Source organism: Dipodomys ordii, unplaced genomic scaffold (genome assembly GCF_000151885.1).
Source record: "Dipodomys ordii isolate 6190 unplaced genomic scaffold, Dord_2.0 Scaffold136, whole genome shotgun sequence".
NCBI lineage: Eukaryota > Metazoa > Chordata > Mammalia > Rodentia > Heteromyidae > Dipodomys > Dipodomys ordii.
The window spans coordinates 1,134,087-1,156,703 of record NW_012267352.1 but is presented as its reverse complement, the minus strand read 5'-3'; positions in this window follow the sequence as shown (position 1 = coordinate 1,156,703).

Here is a 22,617-nt window from a genome sequence, read left to right as displayed (position 1 = left end):
CATCATTTTGTATTTCTAATGATTTAGACACAGGATTTTATTATATGAGTCTCTAAACTTAAATAGGCACTAGGAAAAGTCTTTAGAAATGTGGGCAGGGTTGACCAGTTGGAACAATGATGCTTCTCTCTCCTTCCAAACAAAGTAGAATGGTTCATGCTTTCCAACTTCAGCTGCCTAATTCTTTCAAATTGCCAAGCCTGTGTTAGCAGAGGACAAGTAGTTGAAATCAAAAAGCTTTGATTTAATAAGACACCTCTGCCTCAGTCCTAGTAGTTTCCATTTAAGAAGCTATAAGGATTTCTTTTTTTGTTGGGGGAGGGGAGGTCAGGGCCTTTAGCTCTTTTACTCCAGGCTAGCACTCTACCACTTTAAGCCACAGTGCCACTTCCAGTTTTCTGGTGGTTAACTTGAGATAAGAGTCTCATGGATTTTTTTTTCCTGCCCAGGATGGCTTTGAACTACCATCCTGAGAACTCAGTTTCCTGAGTAGCTAGGATTACAGGCTTAAGCCACTAGTGCCTGGCCTAGAGAATATTTTATCTATACTTTCTGAACTCAGTTTTCTTACTTGGAAAACACAACTAATACTCTTACACTTACAAGGTACCGTATCTGATGTGTTTGAGATTAGTAACTATAATTTTTTTAAAGAAAGCAGAATACATAAGGGCACAAATACATTATCTTTTCAACATAAAGATAAGATTTCTATAATTTTTCTGGTACCTTCATATGCGATACAGCCTATTATAGAGGGTAAGACTGGTGATAGCTTTGGGGGATTCATACAAACAGTAATAATGCACAGTCTTAACTATATTCCCAGCCACTGAGGATCAAGAAAGGAAAGCACTCATATAGTAAACTGAGAGACGATTCAATCTATATTGAGTATTTGTCCAATACACAGTTGAAATTAAACAACATGACAGTGATTTTCACTCTCTAATTTTATTGAATCCTACCAAAGAATAATGCTATTTTTTTCTTTTCAACATTATTCCAAAAACTGGGCATTGGTGGCTCATACCTGTAAATCCCAGCTACTCAGGAGTCTGAGATCTGAGGATCATGGTTCAAAGCCAGCCCGGGCAGGAAAATCCATGAGACTCTTACCTCCAATTGACAACCAGAAAACTGAAAGTGTTGTAGTGGCTCAAGTAGTAGAGCTCTCAACTTGAGCTGAAGAGCTCAGGGACAGTGCCCAGGCTGAGAGTTCAAGTCCCAGGACTGACAAAAAAAAATGTTCCATAGGTGTAGCTGATTAAATACACATCTATTATTAACAAAATTCCATTTTTTGTTTTGTGCAATATTTTAATTTTTATAATTAATTTTTTCTAATTACATAGAAATTATTTAATTTGAAATATGTGTTGCTGAAGAGGTACATGACCAGTCTATACTATTTGTAAGATTTTGTTTCAATTCTATCAGAGTTGGCTACTACATTAATTTAGCAAACCTTAAAATTATTAAACAGTAATCTAACACATTTGTTTTTAACTTTTTCAGATTTTCTTATGAAAATCTGACAAGATTTGTGACTTTTTCTTACAAAAAAGATAACGTTTTTAAACTAATTCAGTGTCTTACAAGATCAAGAAATGTATTTAATAGTTTGTATGGATCTATGATTCAAAATTAAGAATGTATGGATCTATGATTCAAAATTAAGAATATTTTCTTCTGTTGGAGAAACAAGATCATGATTTTCTAATTACGTTTCTGTTGAATTAACTGCTACAAAAACATTTCATATCTCTGTATTCTAGTGTTTTACTATTAGCCCTCAATAAATTTTTAAAATTCTAAACAGAAGATATATAGACAAAAAAGAAATACTGCATTTCTAATTAATCTGAGTTTCCCATCCAATTCTTTATCCAAAACTTAGTTTTAGAGGAAGGACCCATTTGCCACTTTTGCAGATATTGGGTTTTGCTGAATAGATGCTCTAGCTTGTGAAATGCAAGGGAACTTAGGGTTCTAAGTCTAACATGTAAGCTACTAGTCACAGGTAGTAATTTAATTTTTAATTTTGATATTTTGCCAGTCCTACAGTTTGAATTCAGGGCCTTTGCCTTGTCTTTCTGCTTTTGTACTCAATGCTAGCACTATACTACTTGTGCCACATTTCCACTTCTGTTTTTTTTTTTTTTTTTCTGTAGCCTATTATAGATAAGACTCTCACAGCCCTGGCTGGCTTCTAACCATGATCTCAGATCTTAGGCTCCTGAGTAGTTAGGATTGCAGGTATGAGCCACTGATGCCCAGCTAACTTAAATTTTTTATTCCCTAAAATTTAAAACTAGTTACTCTAGACACTCAGGTACTCAAAACCCAACAGGTAGCTAATTTTGTATAAGATATTATAGGCAAAACTCAAGAAATTACAAGGAACTTCAAGTCATTATTTTTCATTTTTGTTCCTGTCAGGGATGATGATGGTGATGATGATAATGATGATGACAATAGTAATAATAATAAGTAGTAGTAGGTATATTGGAGTGCTGAAGATTGAACCCAGACCCTTAAACCTACTATGTAAATTCACTATTTCAACCCTCCTAACACTTTACCAAATAGTTAATGTACATGTTTGAAATCAGTTATGTCTTTATCAAACCAGTTAGGGTTATATGCCACTACATAATTTAACTATTACATAAACTAATTGAAGTGTAGGTGTAAAAAGGACTGATAGACATTGTCCTAAATACTAAAGAATTGAATTCAGATAAGGCTATTTTAAAAGATGAGAAAACGGCTGGGATCCTGTGGGTCAGGCTACTCAGGACGTTGAGATCTGAGGATCGCAGTTCCAACTCTTATCTTCAATTAAACTTTATAAGTGAAGCTGTAGATCAAGTGTGAGCCTTGAGCACAGAAGCTCAGGCACCACACCTAGACCTTGAGTTTAAGCCCCAACACAAGCACACATACACAAAAAAGAAAAGAAAAAAAAGAGAAAAAAATCAGACAAAATAGATTTGTTTTGCACTGAATTTCTACTTAAAGACATCATTAAGCAACCAGAAAATAGAAATCATAGATGATGTTTCATAGGATTTACAGACAGAAAGAAGATTAAGATCTATAATCTATAGATGAAGATTATTTTTAGAACTAGATAATCTTAGATATAGATATAGAATAATCTTCATCTATAGATTAAGATCTATAACCCAAACACACAAAAATAGTTCTTAGCTTACAGAAAATCAATGGCAAATAAATATATAATTAAGTACTCATGCTTTTTAAAATATGTACTCTGCATGAATGTGTGTTAATTTTTTTTTTGGGGGGGGGTCCGGTCGTGGGGCCTGAACTTTGGGCCTGGGCGCTGTCCCTGAGCTCTTCAGCTCAAGGCTAGCACTCTACCACTTGAGCCACAGTGACACTTCCGGCTTTTTTCTTTTTGCTTATGTGGTGCTGAGGAATCGAACCCAGGGCCTCATGCATGCAAGGCAAGTGCTCTACCACTGAGCCACCTTCCCAGCCCCTGTGTGTTAATTTTTTAAAAATTTATTTCTTTATAAATCTGTATGGATTAAATGATCAGATATAGTAAAGAGGAAAGCCTCTACTACACAGCTAAATTGCAAACACATGCATATGTTTTATTATTAGAAACATAGTATTTTCATAAATTGTCTTGTCGTCTGTTTTACAAATATAAATTCATTGAATTAAAATATGTTGAAAACTTATGAACAGGAACTTGATTTAATTCCACAATAATACAGAACTGGCCTCATATAATGTAATAAAATATAATTAACAACAATATTAGTGCTACTTTTCTCCTGAATTCTACTCAGTAGCTAGACTTTAGAACTATATGGAGATGAGTGTACTTAAATAATAACCAGGTTCACTCTAATCTTTCAATATTTTTACTTGAAAATGTTATATTTCCATTGACTTATAGCATCAATTGCCTTAAAAATAAGAACCTTCAAATATTTTACTTTTCCACACTGAGGTTTAGAAAAAAATGTAAAACCGAAATTCGTACTACAACTGAAACTATTACAATGAATATTGTTACATTTATTTTATTAACATAACATCAAAATAATACTGTAATTATTGATTATCACTTTATCAGTTTTGTTGGTCATGAATATCTACTGAAAAATAACAGCCTTAGGTTGAGCACACCAAGAAGAAATTTTGTCCTTGGGAATGTCTGACCTGGTCTGGTTTGTGCTACTGCAGAGGACTTTAAAATGAGGATCTGATGCTAGACGTTGGTAGCTTGCACCTGTAATCCTAACTACTCAGAAGGCTGAGATTTGATGGTTGTGGTTAGAAGACAACCCTAGGCAGAAAAGTCCATGAGTTCTGTCTTCTCTCTACTATGTTATCAAATAGCTGGAAGTGCAATTGTGGCTCAAGTGGTAGAGTGCCAGCCTTGAGCAAAAGAAGCTCAGGGACAGTCCCCAGGCTCCAAGTTCAAAGCCTAGGACTAGCATACACACACACACACACACACACACACACACACAGATACAAATCATGGTATTAACATAATATTATGTAAAAATTATCATTATTATGCATCATAGAATTATTTCAAATGTTGTAGATACTCAAATTATGTATAAGAATAGATATATTGTTAGGTTCATCAAAAGAACAGAGTAATTATTTTACTATGTGATGCACTCATATCTCAAATGGAAAACTGGTTGCCTTTGGATGTTGAATTCACAATGACTGAGAACGTCATTTTGGAATACTTCAAAAATAAGTAAACTCTTTGAAGTACTATAGTTCCCATTAGTTTCCCTTTTCTTAAATTCTGCTTCATTAAAGACTCCAGGATCCTAAGGTTAATTAACTACATACTCTCTTGTTAAGTCATCTTACGCCCATGTCTTAAAGACTTTGTTGGTGACATGAGCAACTGAATTCTAAATTTGAACTTATTAATGGCTATCATATTAGTTTTTCTTCTCTCAAGGAAAATAGTGCTTTTAGCCACCTACTTGTTTTCTTCTTTTTCTTAGGTTAGCCATAGTACTAGACCATATTTTCTTCCCCTAGATGAGGTTTCTGGAAGAAGGGGAAATATCAGGCTGGAATTGGGGAAGACGACTTCCGCTTTATAACTAGAAGAGTAAGACTGCACCCAAAATTGCTAAGAAATAGCTGAGAGGATAGACTTAATTTCCTATAATCTAAATTACATATATATATATATATATACATAATGTACTTGATGCTGAAGATAAATTACTGTGTTACTTTTCAAAAGTAAAGCCAATATTATAAATTCAACTTATTAAAGTATTTTATCCACATATTAAAGTTGATACCTACCTAGAATCTTCCTGACAGAAATTGTAAAATATTTCTCCTTTGATACATCATTGACCTAGATAGAAATCTAGATTGTATCCACTATTACAAATGGATATTGGAAAAAATAATTAAATAATATGGACTGCAGTTTGCTTGTCTAAAAAATAGACAAACCTCTGAGTTTCTTGCCTTTAATCAATCCTACTTTATTCTTAATTTAGATCAAACATGTATTAAGTGACTAGGAATAAAGATACATAGGACTTCTACAGCTCACAATCTAACTTTACCATATATTTTATATGTTTATGTAAATTACTGGCCTCTATAAATTAACTTGAAAGAGACTCCATATGGCAAATAAATGTTCTAAGTTCAGACAGAAGAGAAACATCATTGGGATTTAAGAGTTGTGCAATGCAAATTGTTGTAAAAATGTTTACATTTAACTCACACTTTCCACACCAAAAGAGTAGTAAAGTGTACAAGAAGGACCATGCAGATGATGCCAACTAGCCAAGACTATGAACAAACATCAAACAGAATCCCCAAGTGAAAAAGGCTCTTCCTAAATTTTCTTAAATGCTAATCTTCTTTGAAGTCTACTCCAATATAGAATTTTTCTGTTATATCACTAAGTGTACATATTGCATTGAAAAATGTTCTCCAGAGGTCTTAACTCCGTACCATAAGCTGAACAATGTGGTAGGAAAAGTAAGATTAAAAGATTCATTGTTTTGTATACAAGGGTTGAGATTTATTATAAATGATGGTGTTGGCTTGTTTCATAAATCACCTTCAAGCAGTACACATTGCATGCTTAATCAAGACTGGCCTGTAGACCTTTCAGAAGCCATTAGAATTCCTAACACCACAATAATGGATTCCAGAGGTCTAGAAATGCCTCATATTACACAGGACTTTGCTGTGAAATACAGGTTATTATTAAAGTTGTATGGGATGTATGGGGTTTTCACTGCTGCCCATATATAACCTAAAGTTCAACTCAATATACTAGATGTTAATTCTATTTTAGTCAATAAAATATGCATTCTAAAAAGTACAAAGTGAAGTCACCGTCCCTTTGCTCATTTGTAAGTATTACTAATGGAAGCCAGAGAGAACACTGTGCAAACAGAAGTTGTGGGGATTTTGAAAAATCTCTCTTCAGGAATCAGTAGGGGCTTTTGAGTGTGGTATCAACTTTTTTTTCTTTTTTAAACTCTTTTCTGAAGAGGTAGTAGTTTTTCTTGGGAATGGGGGAGGGTAGGAAAGTAAAAAGAAAAAAAAGTGAAAAATACAACAGTCTACTATGTCAAAAGTCTTCACCTAGCCATCTTTCACAGTGATTCCCAAGAGTCAAAGGGTCAAACTGAAGTATAGTCAAGGTAGTTACACCTAGTTACAAATCTTTTGTGCCATGAAGGTAATCTGGGCATGAGTGTGAAATAATAATCAGGGATAGGATTGGATCCCCCATCATATCAGCTGGGGAGCCACCTATGACCATTAGTCATCCTTTGATAATAGAGAGTAAGAGGAACCAAATGATTATTTACACAAAATGACTCATTTATTCTAACACAGTTCATGTACTGCTGGATTGTTTTCAAGAAGACTCATGCCAATTGCCAAGTCATTCATCTGAGTCCCTCATAGTTATTCTGGCCAATTTAATTCATCATATGGTGAAATAATATTATGAACTAAAATGGTCTTTTCTCAAGAGTCACAATCTATTAATTTGCGCTTGGTTTTACTTTGCTTTCTTCCCTCCTTCCTTTCTACTCTAACCTCTCCCTTATCTCATAAAGAATTTAAAATGAATAAGACCCTGTGAACATAAAAGGTATGTCTAATTAAGATGCCCAAATTACATGCTGGTAAAGTATGATTCATTGATAGTTTAATACTTGTTTGAATTTCCACATTTCCTCTGATACAACATGTGCAAACCTGAGCTTACAGTAAAATTCTACCACTGAAAATTTCTAAGAAAAGTATTCAGTCTGAATAGTTAATGCCTTTGTAACTGAATGTCAGCCCCCTAAATAAATCAGGCTTTCCTCTGTTTCTTAGATATTAATTGTATTTTCCTGCAGTACTAGAGATTGAACCCAGGGCTTTTGTACTTGTTAAGTAGGCACTCTTCCATTTGAGCCAGCTCCCAGTTCTTTCTGCTTGAGTTTGATTTTCAGATAAGCCATCCCAGTTTCTGCTCAAGATTTCTATTGTCCTACTTTGCCTTCCTAACAGCTGGAACTCCAGGCATTCTCTACCTAGATCTTCATTATTTCTAATTAGTATCAGCATTGGTCAGATATATTGGTTTGTTTTTATTAAAAATCCTATCTGAATGAATATTTATCATTTTCAACTTACTCAAAAGCTGTAAGAATTTAAAAAGCCCCCAAAGCTCATTCAGGAAATTTATTATGAATCAAAGGCAAAAGTATAATTTTTCCATGGAATGTTGTCATTCTATAGTCATTTAAAAATGTACCTTCACTAATGCTGTTTCTTGTCTTTCAGAATTCTTCTCACAATTTCTGCATGAGTAGCATCACGTCTCAGAGCTACATGTTTATGACTCTTCAACTGCTCTTCTGTCTAGTTTGCTTTAGAAAGCACACGAAAGAGACTGTAGTTCTATGATTTTGTGGTGGCATTTTACAATATTACTCTTAAGCTGCACTTTATAGCTGACCTTTGCAATACCCTTAACTCTACTGCATGAGGAGGAATTTACAAACATACATATACACATGTAAAGAAATGAACTATACAACTTGGGGTGGGGAGGAGAATTGGAGGGGGAAAACTAGGAGAGAATTAGGAGTAGGTAACACTGTTAAATAGGAAATGCACTCATTACCTGACTTACAGTTACCTGTAACCCCTTTGTACCTTATCTTTACAATAAAATTTGTAAAAAAAAAAAAAAAAGAGAGAGAGAGAGAGACTAAAGATCCCAGAGGAATAAAAAAAGAAAATGGTCTTAGGTTAGCATGAGCTAAACTATTCGAATATAGTTGTTGGCTACCTTGTGACTACTTTTCCCACTTTGGGATTGAACGGACACCACCAAACAATCCATATCTCTTGGCCTGACACACTTTTCCTTTCCTTTTTCTTTTTTCCTATACTTTTTCTGGGTAGATGCTTCTTGAGCAGTCCGTGCAAAACATTTTTCTTTCATAGGTATTCACAGGATACCTCATATATATGAGTCAAATAATTTTTCTTGAAATAATTAGTATTAGCTGATGTGTCATCACATATTAGAAGTTCCTTGCTTATTACTTTGATTAGCAAGTTTAGATAATGAGATATTTTATATGTCTGAATATTCCAGAAAGCTCACTAACATATAGCTACTGTCTTAACATCTCTAATATTAATTTCACATATGTATATATGACATATATAGTATGTTTATAAAATTTCTGCCATGTACATTATGACTCACAGCATATAGAGAAGTTTTAATGTCAGCAGCTAAATTAGTTCCATAGCTCAAAGATGACATATGTAAGATAATATTTCCCACACAAGTTATATCACTAAATGATGTGAAAATTGACAGAAAACTAATGGATTCTAAAAAGACCTATTTGTAACATAACAGGAACAATATAGACTGTTTGTCCTTTAAACAAAACTGTGTCCACATTTTCAAATTATATTTTATGAACTTATTTATTATTAATTTCTTTTTTTTAATGTGTGTGTCAGTCCTGGGTGGGGCTTGTACTCGGGGCCTGGGTACTACCTCTGCGTTTTCTTGATATTGCTATTATTGCTGAAGCTCTATCACTTGAGTCATGTGTCTACTTTTGTTTCTTTTGGTAGTTTATTAGAGATAAGAGTCTCATAGACTTTCTTGCCCAGGCTCGTTTTGAACAGCAATACTCAGATCTCAGCCTCTTGAGTAGCTAGAATTACAGGTGTGAGCCACTGGTGCCTGGCTATAATTAAATTCTTGACATGTATCTGGTTTAGTTGTTTGTAGTTTTTTTTAAGATTTGTACAAAAAACAAAAGAAGATAAGTGTAACACACAAGATACAAAATATGATTTTAAAATATATTAAGTGAAACTTAAAATCTTTAGTTAAAATTGATGTCAAAAATTCATCTGGAAATAAAAATACTTAAAAGGTATCATCTCCATTTAAGATTATAATCTATTCAAGTAATCATTAAGACTGAATTTGTTCCAGATTTTTACTGAGTTCTCCCAACCAAGTTTTAATTTGTATGTCTACAATGAGTTAATACACTCAAAACAGTAAAATATCAAGTCAAATACACTACTGACTAGAATCACTTTTAGAATTCAAGTTTTGCAATTTTAGGGTCAATAAACAAGACTCAAATTTTAATCACTATTGCAATCATGTATTCAATAGAAACTCATATAACATTTTGAGAGCTTATATTCCATTCATTCATCCCATAAACATTTAGTATTTATTATGTGTAAGACCTTTCAGGTAATACAATGAAGACCAAAGCATGTGCTTTGCCCTCAGGGGGCTTACAGTCTAGTATGGAAAAAATAAACAAATGCACAAATAGCTAAAACATAAGATAGAAAGTGATGTGTCATAAGAAAAACTAAGGTGATGTACATTTGAATGTATTAACTTCAGCCTAGATAGCTAGTTAAAACAGGCCAAAGGTAGTTTGAAAACTAAATGCTCAATTTAAAAAAGTCTATAGATTGTTTTTTAAATCCAGTTTAAGCCATCACCCATCATTTGTTAGAAGTGCTCAACACAGAGTAACAACCCGCTAGCAACACTATGTTACCACTGCTTGTAAGTAGATATAAATGGAATAATATAATCATTTAACTGTAATCAAGGTTAAAATAAATTGTCTAAAATGCTTATGACACATTCCTTTCTGGCACAGAAATTAGCTCAGACATATTAAAATGATGAAGAATTCCTCCTCGATGGCTCAAGTGTGCTCCAAGGAAAGCTAGAAGGTTGTACAGTTAACTCCCAGGGTGTAACTCTAAACCATACAACCTACTACCTCAACCTGGATGCACACAGCTCCCAGAGTTGCTTCAAACTCCTTATCAATCTTCAGTCAGCTCCTCCAATATGGCAGCCAGTCACCCGAGGGCTTGGCTATGTTGTAGATATAATGTTCTACCCTTTTACCCATACATTTTCAATGTGTCCCTTAGGATAATTCTAACATCTTGGATTTCTAGTATAGGTAACATAAAATTTCTTCTGAGATTTCTCTTTCCATAGTTCTACTAGTAATCAATCATGTTAAAAGTCAGCAGGATCCCACCTTGTTTTTGAGGGTAAATATCCTCAATAGTAATATTCAAATGTAGTTATAGCCTCTAATTTTCTTGTTGAAGTTGATAAGGTACACTAACTGGTATGCACTGACATTTCTTGAACAGGGATTATTCATGTCTCAGTACAAGCCCTGCTCTAAAATATTCAAGTGCATAAAGTACCTTACTGCACTTGGAATCAAGCTTGAATGACAGTGCTATAAATGTTTCCAAGTGGTCAACATTCAAGGCTTGCCTTGAAAGACAGAGGAGAAGGATTCATAAACACATGAAAAATAAAAGGAAATATAAATACTTCAAATATGGAATAAGCTAGAATCTCACAGGGATCTACTGAAATATGGAACAGCATTGTGTACATGTTTAGTCAGACCACCACACTGACACAGACCCATAGAAGCGAGCTTGTGAGGTTCACCTCACCACAAGATCGGATCTACGGGTTTATGCCAACGGGCACCATCTCACAGGGGCTTCTTATGAGTGCTTTAAGACATGTGCTGTAAATGTCTACTGCAATCCAGAATTAAAAATAATATTGGTACTATTTTAGTATAAATATTTTCAATGTTAAACTATAAGGATATATATATATATATATATATCCCCAGTTGAGGATCTTGAGACATATATATATATATATGTATATATGTATATATATACATATGTTAAATACAGGTTTAGGTACATGAGGATTGAAAACTAGTTTTCAACAGATTGCTTCTGTTTTGAGCAACGAGTTTTAAAAGAAAAACTCCATACATGCATGCATGCATGCATGCATGAACCATGTGTTTGAGAGGCATGAGTCTATCACTATGTACAATTATGAGTCTATCATTAAAAAGGCTACATTAATATTGTTAATTTTATATTCGTTGAATTGTTTAAGGTTTTAAACATCTTAGTTACTGACTCTAATTGGTGACATTGCTAGTTCCTCACAAAACAAATAAAATCTTGTTGACTAGGCAGGGCACACAGAAAGTTACACATCCTAAATATATACATGTCAGCAGTTGGAATGAAAGTAAATGTTGCAATGTTGGAATTAGGACCAGAAAACTAAAAACAATGACACATTAACATTGTCATTATTGGTATTCTACCCTAATATTAATATTCGGGCATATTATATATCAAAGGGGGTATCTTGTCTCTTAACATCAAATATATTTAAATTCCATTTTTGTAAAAAAAGCTATGTTCCAAACAAAATAAATGTCTACATACAACTGTCATCTGGTCAACAGGTTGGGCAAAAGTAAACTGGTCTTAGTTTTGTAAAAAGCACCAGACAATAAGCAAAAGCACGAATTAGTAACACAAGGCCAGTCATGTATACTCTTTTAAGATTCTAAAAGCAACTGTAACAAAATTATTAGTTGTATAATCATTAATCCTTTCATTCACAATATTTTAGTTTTTTATAATGATATCATCATTGTGAAAAACACTAAATAGTAATTACTTCATGATTTTGTGTGTTTTAAAATAAATAAAATAAAATGCATTTCATAGATATTATACAGATGATTTGGTATAAATTTTCATTATTATTTATAATTTTCCCATACTTGTTAAAAACTATACTAAGCTACTAATAATGTGATTATAGTAAACTATTTCAACATATATTGAGATATTTAGATGTGAACTAAAGGGAAACATTGATTTAAGGTTTTATCCCTGGAAGAACGAAAGTTTGGGTTTTGTAATCTTATGAAATGGTGGAAAAAAATAAAATTTAAGGGGCAAAATTACATACTTTTTTTCCAGATTTCAAATCCTTTTATATGATAGAAAAAATGAAAAATGTAATTTTTCTTTCATTAAATGGCTTTCTAGTCAATCATTATTGCATCTGTTATATGAATGGACAGATACAGATACATATTCAAAGTGATACAAATTGAACATTGATCACAAAATCAGGCCAGAAACATGCACAAAGCCAGATAAGATTATAAATTCTCAATTCAAAACCATCATTGAAAAATCCCAATGCCACATTTATAAGGAATATGAAAAGACTTCTTATAAATCAACACAGTACCACAAATTTGGATCTTTTTTTTTAAAGCATATATTACTGGCTCTTTTGTTTTTTATTTTTACCTGAGATGATTTTCTGCTAAGATCACTTTTCTTCACTTCTCCCATCCACGTTAGGAGTTTCCCCTAAAGCAATCACAGAAGAAGAAATATCAGAGCACTGCTGTCTAGAAAGAGCATTTGAGTGGATGAATGGTGGAAATGAAGGTAGACAATTGAGAAGAAAACACAATTATCAAAAGTATTTTTTAAAAAGGCTTCGAAGACTCATAAGGCCCCACCCCAGCCTACTCATATGACATGTAATATGGTTTCATAGTTTGCATTTATGGGCTCATTTTGGTTGGTGTTGTTTTTCACAGTAACAGTTTTGAAAGTGAAAGGAAATGGCTGTTAAAAGAAGCGACTAGGATTTTCACAATGAAGTAGTGAGTGCTGAAAAGGAGCTTTGGATTTGGCATGGAGCTTAATAAGATAATTAAGAGTGTAGAGATTAATGGCTCCTAAAAATAACATTTAAAATAAATGTTTTTTTAACTAAAGGATCTTGAAACATGAAAACAGGTTTATCAATATTAATTAAGCCTTTGAAAGTTGGCTTTCCATTAGCTGAGGCAGAATGGAAGAACAAGAGCAATTTCGTAAATAATTAGTGAACAGTAACCAACAAACCTGATAAAAAAATTTATTTAAATGTTGTCAGTATATAAGTTTTTGTAATTTCCCATACTTCTTTGTAGAGTAACAAAGAAGAAACAGAATTACTGAGTTCCATAATATGTCTTTGTTTTCCTTTCATAGTTTTAGTACAACACATACAATTTTAAAAATGTAAGTTTGTTTAAGATTTATTTTTCTATTGGAAAAATATTTGAACATCAGTTTTTCATATGAAAATTTTACATTTCATTGATGTGTACTTCAAAAGCGCTTTCTTTTTAAAAATGATTTTCACACATTTTTAGAAACATGTTTTATTATAATTAAAAGAAGTGTGATGCATTTGCTAATCCTTTCACGTGGAACCAAGCAAAAATATGTTTTGTTCTAAAATGCTTAAATTGCTTAACAATTTGCTTCAACCAACAGGCAAAATAATTAGACTGAACTTAGTTTATCTGCTGAGCCAATACATTGCTTTGAACTTAAAACTAGTCTGTATGTACTTTTTCCACTAAAATACTTAATAGAATTTTCCAGCCCTCTTTGCAACTGCTAGAGGACAAATACTTCTTTTAAAATGTACTTAGCAACTGAGAAGATGATTCTTTCATTTCTGTTTCTATACTATGGAAATCTTTGTAAATAATTTAAATATAACTTCTCCAAACTATTTTTATTTATCATTACTTGAATATGTAGTCCTTCAGAAGTCCAAAAAAGTTCCTTGTTTCCCATTTTAAACTATAAGTCACATGAAAGACTTTTACTTTCATTACCAATAAAGTTAAAATTCTCACTTCTTTAACAACAAGTAATATTGGACACAAAAATAACCACAGATAACACATATTAATGTCTAAAATACTAATGGACAGGGAAAGTAAAGGTACATTTCTATAGAGATTTTCCTGCTTCTATTTTACTTTCTATTCGACTCAGGAGGAAAGCAAGAAAGCAAAAAGGAAAAAGTTTGAAGGGTATGAGGAGTTAAGCAAGAGTAAATTGAAAGGACTTAGTTTTATCTAACAGTAGGCTTTAAGAAAAACCAAAACCATAACAACAACAACAAAAAGTTATACCTGGTCTGAAAGGTGCGATTTCACCAAGTGCAATGTTTTGCTAATAATGCCATTTGCTTTTGAAATCATAAAAATATAGAAGGCTCATTTGGTTATGCTGCCTTCAAAAAGCTGCTTTACAAAGCCCGAAGTCTCTGGAGCTAAGACAAGCCAATGTTAGCTTTTTTGTTTTGTTTTGTTTTGTTTGTTTGTTTTAGATTTTTGTTTCTTTTTATATTTGTTTTTGAGCAGGAGCCCTCTCTCTGTGTTTCTCTCTCTTGTTCTTGCCCTCTCTCAAAACTCTTGCATGGAGTAAGGCAAATTCAGGTATTATTATTTTTGTCTTCTTCAAGGCTGCTGCTATTTCTGAGAAGAGAAGGACCAGAGTGCTTGTCGGCATCTTCGTCCTTCATGGTATTCCAGGCACACAGCCCTGCGCAGAAGCTCACCAATCCTTGCCGTCCCTGGCAGAGAGAGGTAGAAGGTGCGAGAGACCAGGAATCCTTCCGGGCTGTGCTCTGCACACGTTTGTCTCCTGAACCAAAGGGGTGAAAGGCAGGAGACCAGTTTGCTACACGGCTGCAATGATCTTCTACTCACTGCTGCTGTCGTCCTTTTTTTTTTTTTTTTTTGCCCAGTTCAAATGCCTGCTCACTATCATCCAAAATAAATAAATAAATACAGAATAGCCAACTACTTGCCTTCTCCAAGCAGGCAGAAAGAGTACGAACATTTAAAAAAATCAGTCAGAAAAAGCAGAACCAAAACCAAAGGACAGCAAAAAGAAAACCAATCAAGCCAAAGTGGGGAAAAGCCCAGAACACATCCAATATTAGGATTCACTAGTTGCCTAATTACTATTATTATTAATATTATTTTCCTTTTCCTCCTCCCTTTCCTCCCTCCCTCTCCTCTCTCTTCCTCTCTGTCTCTCTCTTTCTCTCTCTCCTCTCTCTCTCTCTGTCTGTCTCTCTCTCTCTTTCTCTCTCTCTCTCCCTCTCAGAGATAAGCAGCAAAATTTATCAGGCGTGAAAGGGACAGCCTCCTGGTGGCCTGCCAAAAACCCAGAATAAAGGCGAAGTTGTGCTTCAAAGCTCAGTTGCTTGCTGAGTCTGGCTAAAGTCAAGTATTAAGATCCACCATTTTCAGAGCCATGCTAGCAAAAGAAGAAACAAGTCAGGACCGTTTGCTGCTTTCCAAGTCTCCGTTGGCACCATCACAAAATCTCAGTCGTAAGGTCACATGATTCTCTGCCAAATGTAGAGTGCATTCCCATCAACCATTCTGCTGATACTGCGAAGGCAGCTATTGTCTCGTTTAGACCCAAAGTTCAGCCCACTCTTCATTGAATTAGCTGGAGAAAAAAAAAGCATCACCTTTGGGGGCTGGGAGTCATGGAAACGTCTACCTGGCAAGCTGCCCACTTTTTCTGCCCATCAACCAGAGATGGAATTGTGCTGCCTAACGCAATGATGACTTGGAATGTTAAGAGTCGTCCAAAGTGAATCTGATTCTTGCAACGCCTGTTTCATTTGCACAGAAAACTCTGGCTTCTTGTAGTTAAAAGGGGAGGGGGGAAGGATAAAAATCTTTCAAACTAAAAGTAGCAAATCAAGGTCTGAACATGCCTGTTCTGCAACTTTATTTCTCAACACACCCAAACGGTTCTCAAAAGAAAAGGCTGAATTCAGCCCTGCAACTTTTCTCCTTCCTCTGTCTCCTTTTCCTTACAAGTGAATGTAACAAGCCAAGGACATTTGTTTTAATCTCTCACTTTAAGATTACATACACATATATATATATGTATATATATATATGTATATTCAGATATATGTGAGTTTTTTCCCTTGCTTCTGGCACCGATTTTGCTCTACATAGCCACAATATCCACTAGCAAGAGTTAGGATGCATTATTCCTGCAATCTCCAACAAAGTGGTCCCCTGAGAGAAATTGTATTCTTCCACCCTGCAACCCTGCAACTGGGTCCTGTGGTAATCCTCATAGGCACCTAGCACAGCTGCTGTGCAAGTTTGCTGAGATTGACACATGTGAGCAGTGTTCTTTCTGTCCCTTCCCTGTCTACAGTCTGCCTGTGTGGCATGAAAGATGGCTCTGAAAGATGCAGGGAGTATACCAACAGTTCTGAGGCAAGCAAATAAAATAGTTGCCCCTCCCCAGTGAGTTTCCATTCCAGAATGCCATGAGAAGTTCCCATGCGCAAACATTTCCATACTTCTAACAAAAGTGGAGTGAATTAAATCTTTCACAATTTCCTTGAGCAGAATCTAATGCCAAGTAGCAAAGCAAGCATTGTTAGTATTTAAGGCAAGCATACTGAGTAGTGCTAAAAAGAAGCATGTTTTCATACTTAATTAAAAAAAAAAACCTTTTGTTTTAGTGATTGGATATTCTCTATTTAAAGTACAACTGTGTTTGGGAGAAAAAAATCTAAACTTATGTCTAGTGTTGCTTTACAATGATGGATTAATGTCACTGTCACCACTGACTTGCCCAATAAAACTATGAAAAATTTCAGATATCGAGGAAAGAACCCCTAATATGGTTTGTGGTCTTTTCAGCGGCATCGCCATTAGACCTAGAGTGGCAGGAGTGGGTGTGTATGTGCCTACACATGTATGGGAACGTTTATGATATTCTCCCCCTTTGCATTTTAAAATAGACACAATTGTACATCATAAAACCTAGCCTTACATCTGTGCTGAAATTTAAAATGGCTTTCTTTCTGGATCGAAAAATCCTAGGCAAAATTTTTGCTGGTGTCCCAACCATGTGAATAAGGCATGGCGATGAATTAAGCATGACAGATACACATGCCCTGTACTTTAGCACAGCACAAAAGAAAGTAAGTAACCCACTCATAAAAAGAGAAATTTAAATTTCCAGTATCTATTCACTTATTCAACAGATATTAAGGGCCATTATGTGGTGAGTCTTGTGACAGGCACAGGAGAATAGCAATGAACCAAATGGATAAGACTCCCATGGGAAGTCAGTCAGTAACTACTTTTAAGTGAGAAAAGCTCACTGCTAAACTGAAACCATGCAGGCCCTGAAAGAATATTTATTGAAGAGAAAGTCATCATGAACCAAAGTAGGAGAAACTAAAAACATGGAAATGAAATGGATGTTAAAGTATAAATTAAAGATGGAGATGCTTTCTCTAAATTTTCTCTTAGAAATATAAAACAATCACAAATTCATTTTTAATGATTCTGATTAATTTCTTTCAAGAGACTAATGTGAAAATTATGTGTTGTCCTTCCAATGTAAAAAAGAGAGAAAATAAACAGGAAACTTGCTTTCAAGGGGATTGAATAGACATACTTCTCTTAATGGTCTTCCTAGATTCTAATATCCCTGGATATGTTATTTAAAACACATGTACGGAAAAGGAATGACAAACAAATTAAGGACTATAGGACCCAAGAAATGGCAAGTTGGTGAAATCCTTCATTTTCCTTTTGCCACATATATTTAATAACCTGAGCTAACAACACTATAACCCAGAAATGCCAATAGGTACAGAAGAAAACAATCACAGCTTACCACAAAAGCTTGTTCTCTTTAGCCAAGGAACCAAGAAAGTGGCTTTCCAAATGGAAAGCATTGGGACAATATCATATTTCTCTATCAAAATCCAGAGAATACATTACAATCCCATCCAACCCAAAGCTGAAAATGTCAAATGGGGAGCCTAGGTACTGTCTCTTGTCAAGCTAAAGCAGTGTCCAATTCTGCCCCACCTTCCATTCCCAAGAATGGTAGCAATAAGTACAAGTAGGTTAGCCAGAGGTCATTTCTGATATCCAGTGAAGTAAGTTAACAAGTTCTATCTCTTCCTATGCAATGTCAACAGTCTACACAGACAGCTTGCTTTTCACTATTCAATCCAATAATAATGATGCAACCTAGAAAGTGGCAGAGATTTTCATTTGTTGTGTACCTGATCTCAATTCATGGATAGCAAAATATACAGGTTTAAAGCACAAGAAGGAAGTCTATATCTATATCTATATCATCCAAATATTAATCAAAAGAAATAAGAATAGCATTATTATAATGTAAAACGGAATGTTGGGATTAAGAGATGTCATATCAAGATTAAAGAATCCAGTAACAACACCAAAAGCAACAATTGTGTATGTATATGCAATAAACAAAAGACCTGAAAAATAGTAGAGTAAAAGCTAATATAACAGAGAAAGATAAAGGATTAGTTCACAATTATAGCTGTTTTCCCAACAAATCTTTGTTAATAATAGATAGAAAAAAAAGAAAATTAGTAAGGATATCAAGCACTGCAAATAATCAACCAGCAAGATCTTAGTGACTGTTTTAAAATATTCTACCAAAAGGCACCAGAAAAATAAGTCCGATTATCCTACTACACATAATTAGAAACATTTTTGTGGGCTGGGAAGGTGGCTCAGTGGTAGAGTGCTTGCCTTGCATGCATGAGGCCCTGGGTTCGATTCCTCAGCACCACATAAGCAGAAAAAAAAGCCAGAAGTGGTGCTGTGGCTCAAGTGGTAGAGCGCTAGACTTGAGCTGAAGAGCTGAAGGACAGCGCCCAGGCCCAGAGTTCAGGTCTCACAACCAGCAAAAAAAAAAAAAAAAAAAAAAGAAAGAAACATTCTTAGTTGAAAACGAACTTATTAAAACATATATCTTCAAAGATGTGAATTGGTTGGTTTAGTCTATTTATTTGCTTGTTGTGTTGAGATGGGGTCCTCTGTCACTTGAGTGCTGGGAGTATCATGGCCATCTCATGCAAGGGTATTTTTCATAACTCCATAGTCAAAGTAGAATTAATGATCAGAAAGATACTTTAAACAAGTCAATACATTTCAACAAAAGAAATCATGGATTTGATAGAAAAATCTTCAGTAAAAAATATTTAACATATTGGGATGAATCAAAATGAGGTTACAGGCATGGCTGTGTTCAGAGGGAAATGAATAGCTGCAAGCCAGATATTTAAAAAGAGAAATCTCAAACATATAACCAAAGCGCTAGCCTCAAAAACCAAAAGTAATAAGAGTAAAAATAAAACTAATGGTGAAGAAGAAGAAGGAGGAGGAGATGCAGAAGCAGGAGGAGGAGAAAGAGGAGGAGGAGGAGGAGGAAGAGGAGGGGGAGGAGGAGGAGGAGGGGCCGCGGCAGCAGCAGAGGAGGAGGAGAAAAGAGCCCAAACAAATAAAATGTAAAAATAGAGAAAAATAAAAAAATAGAGAAAATCAATGATTCAGTGGTTTGGTTATTCGATAATATTAACAAAATTAAATCCTGCAAGACTGGCAATATAAAACACACAATCAACATTATGAATATGATAATTAAAACATGGCATCATTACAGACACTGCAGATATGAGAAGATATAAAATCACAGTCAACATAAATTAGACATCTTTGTTAAAATGGATTAACACTTCAAAATATAGCCTACTGTAATTCACCCAAAATGAAATGTTTATTAAAATAGCCCTATCATATTGAGGAAATTAAATGTATAATTTAATAACTCCCTTCAAAAGAAAGCTTGGACATAGTTTCATTGGAAAATTCTAGCATACATTTAACACTAATTCAATCTAATCTTTTTGAAAATTAGAAAACAATGTCAATTGACACAGAAAATAGTCTGGTAAAATTCAGCACCTATTCATGATTTTAAAACACTCAGACAACTAAGGAGAGAGGAGACCCTTTTCAACTTCTTATAGCAACCCCTTCTGCAAAAAATAAAACAGCAACTCCAAATAAACATTGTAGTTAATATTATCCCTATACCCTCCTCCTCAAGATCAAAAAGATCAAGACAAGATACAAAAGACAAGATAGCCCACTCTGAGTCACCCTTATTCAGTAGAGTGCTAAGAGTCCCAGACATAGAAAGGAACACAAAGTGTGAAAGGGAGGGAAGGGGGAGAGGGAGAGAAAGAAAGGAGCATGAGAGAAAGTAAGAGAACACTGTTTACCATCAGTCAAAAAATGGATGTAAATATAGACCTTAAAAAGAAGCATGAAGAAGCCTTGTATGTTGAAAAGTGCGAAATAATGTGGAGAACTCTAACGATCTGCAAGTCTCAACATATTCAGGAATTTCAAGTCTTAGCATGTTAAACATGTCAGTTCTCCCAAGCTGATCCACAAGTTTCAGGCCATTCCTACCAAAAACTCAGTAAGATTTTTTTTATTTTAAAATGTAGTACATTATATGAAATCACATAGAAACTAGAATGTCTAAAGCAATTTAGAGGGGAAAAATATATAATAGGAAGAATTCGTCTATCTGATTTCAGTACTGATTACATTGCTATCATACAGTTTCTGGGTACACTACATAATGCAAAAGTAATAATAAATGTAATAATCAGATATCTTTTGACACTAGTGAAGACTGTAGATGAATAGATGCATCAATGAATGGAATAGAACAAGGGGTCTAGGAATAAACTCACACATACAAAATTGCCCAACTGTTTTTTGATCAAGTTGAAGCCTATTCAGCAAATAAGAATAGTTGCATTAATGTATTCATTACCTTACTGATGTAACTGTAACCTCTCTCTACAGCATCTTTACAAGAAAATAATATTTTAAAAAATTAAAAAAGAATAGTAACAGACATCCACAGGCAAAAGAAAAAAAGAAAAGAGACAAAGCAGAGAAAGAGAAATTTTTGACCCATTTCTTACCCCTATATTTAATTCAAAATGAATCAAAGATTTAAATTTAAGACATGAGACTATACAAATTTTAGAAAATGACATACGACAAAGTCTGTTCAAAGGCCCGGCCTTGAATTCAAACCCTATTACCCACAGAGAAAGAGATAGACAGGGAGAAAGAGGGGGAGAGGACAGGGAAAGAGAGGGAGAGGGGACAGGAGAGAGTAAGATCGGGAGTTATGGAAAGTTCCTAGAATGCATTCAAAATCATAAAATATACACAATTACTTAAATAATTGGTTCATGAAAATTAAACATTTTTGGTCCCTAAAAAAATCCACTACGTGATTAAGAATGTAAGCAATAGATTGGGAGAAAATATTTCAACCCCCCTATTGGACACTGTCTAGTATCCAGAAAATATAAAGGTATCTCATAACTCGATTTTAAAAATCAAATATACTAGTTATTGCAAATAAGGGAAACCATGGGACCTAAGTTTCTTTGGGCCTGGCTTACTTCACTTAATATAATTTTTTCCAAGTCTTTCCATTTCCTAACAAATGGGGCAATGTCATTCTTTCTGAAGGAGGCATAGAATTCCATTGTGTATATATACCACATTTTCTTGATCTATTCATCTACTGAGGGGCATCTGGGTTGGTTCCATATCTTAGCTATAGTAAATAATGCTGCAATAAACATAGTTGTGCTTGTAGCTTTAGTGTAGTCTTGTTTGTGATCATTTGGGTAAATGCCCAAAAGTGGGATTGCTGGGTCATAGGGGAGCTCTATGTGGAGTCTTTTGAGGAACCTCCTATTGCTTTCCAGAATGGTTGAACAAGTTTACATTCCCACCAACAATGCAATAGGGTTCCCTTCTGTCCACATCCCCTCCAGCAGCTGTTGTTATTAGAGTTCTTGATTATAGCCATTCTAACTGGGGTGAGGTGGTATCTCAATGTTGTTTTGATTTGCATTTCTTTTATGGCTAGGGAGGTTGAGCATTTTTTCATGTGTCTATTGGCCATCCTTCTTTCCTCTCCAAAAATGAACCCCAAGATAAGGACTCAAATGGTTTTTCTTTCTTGCTATTGTTTCTAACATATTTATAATATAATTTCTTTGTGGCTTTGTATGTCCCTCCCCCACGGTATATGCCCTGTTTTCACTGTATTTGATGTTGTTATAAACTGGGGAGGGGAAGGGAAAAAACAAATTGTTTAAATAGGGATACAGGTGGACCCATTGCAACAATGAGATGTACAAGATATTATGTCTAAAAATGAACTTTACAACTTTGGCGCGGGATGGGGGCGGTGGGAGGGGAGGGGGAGATGGGAAGGGATGGGAAGGGGCAACAAAAGAAGAAGCAACAATGCTTGATAAGAAATGTACTCATTACCTTGCTCATGTAATTGTAACCCCTCTGTACAGTATTTTCACAATAAAAAAGTGTAAAAAAATCAAATAATCCAAAAGGACAGTGAGAAAAAGAA